Here is a 5,149-nt window from a genome sequence, read left to right as displayed (position 1 = left end):
TTCCAACCTCTAACCATCGTTTGACTCATTTCAGAACGGATTTCTTTGACTTTCTAAGAATTTTAGCAGCAGCTCCATATGAAACCTATGGTACTCTTGGATGATTTACAACGAAAACCGACTGTGACGCATTGCACTCATTTTAGACTGCAACCGACGAAACAAAACATTCACCTCTCACACTGTTTATCTGTACGCTGTGCAAAAGCGCATTGATTACAGATTCGAGACTACAACCAGAGATGTCGCTGCGGACATTACATTTAAAATTATGGCGTACACTTTCTTGTGGAACTTACCGTTTATGTTGAAAAGTTATTTGTAGGATATGCTCAATTACCTGACAAACAACAGAAGTATGTAACTGTGTGTCTGATTTTTTCATATTTTATTTTGCTATATTGTTTTAAGCGAATTGTAGTTTTTGGATTTGCAGAGCTCACCCACATTGCGCGCCGATTACGTACCGACCCTCCTGTCCTACTGACCATTTAAATGATTGCTAAAGGTAAGCCAATAGCTGTCAGATTTATATGTTTGGGTACAGATTACGAGATGGATATGGTTCAAATGGCTCTGAGCACTATGGGACTTAACTTTTGAGGTCATCAGTCCCCTAGAACATAGAACTACTTAAACCTAACTAACCTAAGGACATCACACACAGCCATGCTCGAGGCAGGATTCGACCCTGCGACCGTAGCGGTCGCGCGGTTCCAGACTGAAGCGCGATTAATAGAGTACTACGTACATGGTCTTGCGGTAGCGTTCTCGCATCCCGTGCACGGGGCCCCGGGTTCGATTCCCGGGGGGATCAGGGATTTTTTCCTGCCTCGAGATGACTGGGTGTTGTTATTCGTCTTCATAATCATCATTCATCCCCATTATGGTCGGAGGAAGGCAATGGCAAACCACCTCCACTAGGACCTCCCGCATCGTCTCCTACTCTCCTCGCAGTGTGGGACATCTTCATCATCACATACATTAAAACAAATAAATGCATCGTTATTTGTACAATGAGGTGACAAAGTAATGAGATAGCGATATGCATACACACATATATCGGTGGTACGCGCACACACGGTATAAAAGGGCAGTGCGTTGACGGACCTGTCGTTTGTACTCAGGTTCAAAAATGGTTCAAATGGCTCTGAGCACTATGGGACTTAACTTCTGAGGTCATCAGTCCCCTAGAACTTAGAACTACTTAAACCTAACTAGCCTAAGGACATTACACACATCCATGCCCGAGGCAGGATTCGAACCTGCGACCGTAGCAGTCGCGTTGTACTCAGGTGATTCATGTCTAAAGGTTCCAGACGTGATTATGGTCCCACGATGGGAATTAACAGTCTTTGAACGCGGAATGATAGTTGGAGCTAGACGCATGGGACAGTCCATTTCGGTAATCATTAGGGGATTCAGTATTCCGAAGTTCACAAAGTCAAGAGTGTGCCGAAAATACCAAATTTCAGGCATTACCTCTCATCACGGACGACGCAGTGGCCCACGGCCCTCACTTAACGACCGAGAGCAGCGGCGTTTGCGTAGAATTGTCAGTGCTAACAGACAAGCAACACTGCGTCAATTAAGCGCCGAAACGAATGTGGAACGCGCAAAGAACGTATCCGTTAGCACAGTGCGGTAAAATGTGCCGTTACTGAGCTATGGCAGTAGACGACCGACGCGAGTGCCTTTGCTAACACCATTACATCGCCTGCAGCGCCTCCCCTGGGCTCGTCAGCATCTCGGTTGGAGCCTAGACGACTGGAAAACCGTGTTATGGTTAGATGAGTCCCGCTTTCAGTTGTTAAGAGCTGATGATAGGGTTAGAGAGTGGCACAGACTCTACAAAGTCGTGGACATAGGTCGTCAACAAGGCACTGTGCAAGCTGGTGACGGTTCACAATGGTGTGGGATGTGTTCACATGGAATGGAATTGGTCCTCTGGTGCAGTTCAACAGATCACTGAAAATGGTTATGTTCAGCTACCTGGAGACCATTCGAAGCCATTCAACGATGGAATTTTTATCGATGACAATGCGCCATACCACCGGGCCAGCCGGCCGATGTGGCCGAGATGTTCTAGGCGCTTCAGTCCGGGACCGCGCAGCTGCTACGGTCGCAGGTTCGAATCCTGCCTCGGGCAGGTTAGTTATGTTTAAGGTGTTCTAAGTCTAGGGGATTGATGACCTCAGATGTTAAGTCCCATAGTGCTTAGAGCTATTTGAACCATCATCAGTCCACAGTTGTTTACGATTGCTTTGAAGAACATTCTGGACAGTTCGAGATAATGATTTGACCACCCAGATGCCCTGTCATGATTCCGATGAAACATCTACGGGACATAATCGAGGGGTAAGTTTATGGATAATATTCTGCAACTTTTTATATAGGATGGGGCCCCTCCACGTCCACACTCACGTGGTGACCAAACCAAAAGTTCGACTGTCATCTCCGTATATCTTGTTAGTTTTCGAATCAGGAGTCACAGGATGCGGGCTGTGATGTTGTCCATGCGTCTGGGTAGGATTACTCATTGACATGGTCCAGCAGGAGACAGAAAGTGGACGAAAGTGACGCAGGATAGCGGTTTGTAAGGGCAGAGGCCAAAAAAGTACCGGGGCAAGCGCCAAGGGAAAAAAACCTCTGCGACAGTAGGACGGGTAGTAAGGGCAGTAGCGGCTTGCTAGCTGCGACAGTGCGTGCAAGGTGTGGTTACGTTAGTGCGAGGTATCGTGCATCGTTACCTTTGTCGCTGCGGGTGCTCGTTGTAGATGGGTCAGCCCGGGCACTGCAGCTGGGCTCCTGTGAATTCTCCCGGGCCGGCTGTAGCAGCTTCGTCCCTGTAACAGGCATGCTGCTCCGGCAACGCTTTCGCAGTTAAGGACAGCTGTAGATGCAGTGTGACTCAATATTTTTGAAGTTGTCGAGTCCATCCCTCTTCGAGTTGCTGCATTACGCCGGACAAAAGGAGGTCCGATACGATGTTATGTATCTGATGACTTACTTCTTAGTGTATTTTCAACGATATAAGAATCCCCAGAATGCCCAGTACATTTCAAAGCGTTTGCTCTGGGAGAAGTATCTACTGTACCTTAATTATTTCAGGGCGCCACAGTGTGTCTGTTGTATGATACATGACAGTTCCCTGAGCCTTTAGCCCAAACACATACAGACTCATATTCACGTACTTTGCGGTGATTATTAGTCCTTAGAACAAGAGGCATTGTAGAGATAAAATAGGACGATCCCATATCTCTGTTAAACACTTCAGCTATATGACATGTACGATAGGCAATAATGTCTCTATCATTAAAAGCCTCAAGTCCTGCCGGCCGCGGTGGTCTCGCGGTTAAGGCGCTCACTCCGGAACCGCGCGACTGCTACGGTCGCAGGTTCGAATCCTGCCTCGGGCATGGATGTGTGTGATGTCCTTAGGTTAGTTAGGTTTAACTAGTTCTAAGTTCTAGGGGACTGATGACCTCAGAAGTTAAGTCCCATGGTGCTCAGAGCCATTTGAACCAGGCTCAAGTCCTTGAACCTTGGACACTTTGTCCCCTGGGTACCGTACAATTGCTACGGTCACCAATCCATTGCCAGCTCTATTCTGATCATTAGTTTTGTAGAGTGAAATGAAACACTCCTCCACAAAAAACAGATGGGCATGTATAAACACCTGCCCATTAACATTATGAGCATTAATGTCAATGTTGTCGGCATCCTTATAAACTGTGTGGCGTGAACACCTGCTTCTCCTGTAGTAACGCGGCATCTTTGTGGCTCCGCGCTGCTGCACGTGCGGCTGCACGACGACTGAAGCTGTCTTGTGACAAATCCACCAGGTTCGAATCAGCTTACCCCGGACCGAGCGGCACCGCACAAATGGGCATTAGCGACCTCAGCCAAGGAGGCGGATCCTTCGCTTCACTCAAGCAATATATTGCTGAATGAGATTTTCACTCTGCAGCGGAGTGTGCGCTGATATGGAACTTCCTGGCAGATTAAAACTGTGTGCCCGACCGAGACTCGAACTCGGGACCTTTGCCTTTCGCGGGCAACTGCTCTACCAACTGAGCTACCGAAGCACGACTCACGCCCGGTACTCACAGCTTTACTTCCGCCAGTACCTCGTCTCCTACCTTCCAAACTTTACAGAAGCTCTCCTGCGAATCTTGCAGAACTAGCACTCCTGAAAGAAAGGATATTGCGGAGACATGGCTTAGCCACAGCCTAGGGGATGTTTCCAGAATGAGATTTTCACTCTGCAGCGGAGTGTGCGCTGATATGAAACTTCCTGGCAGATTAAAACTGTGTGCCCGACCGAGACTCGAACTCGGGACCTTTGCCTTTCGCGGGCAACTGCTCTACCAACTTTTTTTTTAACTTTTTTTATATTTTATTTTTATTTTTTGTATTTTTTTGTTTTATTTTTTATTTTTTTTTCTCTGTCAACCTTTTTTTTTTATATATGGATGGAAAAAGGCGTCTTTCAGTTACAACAAACAAAATTAGAATGTACATCCGTAGCAACAACAGAACAAGAGTTTCTTCTAAACTATGAAAGAGAATTTGAAACCAATAGTGTGGTGATAGATAATAAAGAAAGAAAAAACGAAACCAAATCCCGCACGCCATTCCATGTGCATGGCCCATCTGCGTACAGATTCCATGTTCCAAATTGGTACAACATTTCGCAGCGTTTGGAGCTCCATGACGGCGGTCATCCTCTGCCCGGTACTCCCCAACTGTGGGGGGGGGGGGGTTATCGAAGACACTGCGTAAATAGTTGGCAAATAGTTGTCGGTATCGGGGTGTACACTCAAGTGTGCTATGACTGTCCTGGAGAAATTGCCAGTAATCAAGCACCATCTTCTCATCATCTCGAAAGAGGTAGTATATGGACATGCCTTTAAACCATGTGAGAGCATGAGTCTTCGCAGGTGGGAAATAAGTATCCTCTGGACAAAGGAGGAGCCGTGGATCAATTGTGCGAGGCGCGATACGTAGGTAGCAGGCGAGGATCTTCTGCACTAGCAGCCATACCTCTAACGCCGATCCACATGTTAAACGGTGGTCGTCAGTATCCACGAGGTGGCAATGTGGACAAAGGGGGGAATCCGCCATCCCAATAGCGTGCAGCCTTTGT

The 5,149-nt window shown here is 47.2% G+C and overlaps 1 non-coding gene across 1 annotated transcript; it reads right to left on the bottom strand.

Annotated features, from left to right (window-relative positions):
• Positions 1 to 4,014: 4,014 nt before the first annotated feature.
• Positions 4,015 to 4,089, bottom strand: Trnas-cga. Its single transcript has one exon. It is a non-coding gene; the product is annotated as a tRNA-Ser (tRNA).
• Positions 4,090 to 5,149: the final 1,060 nt, after the last annotated feature.

This window comes from Schistocerca piceifrons, chromosome 1 (genome assembly GCF_021461385.2).
Source record: "Schistocerca piceifrons isolate TAMUIC-IGC-003096 chromosome 1, iqSchPice1.1, whole genome shotgun sequence".
NCBI lineage: Eukaryota > Metazoa > Arthropoda > Insecta > Orthoptera > Acrididae > Schistocerca > Schistocerca piceifrons.
Note: the sequence above shows the minus strand (reverse complement) of the source record. Positions and strands in the feature narration are given on the sequence as shown.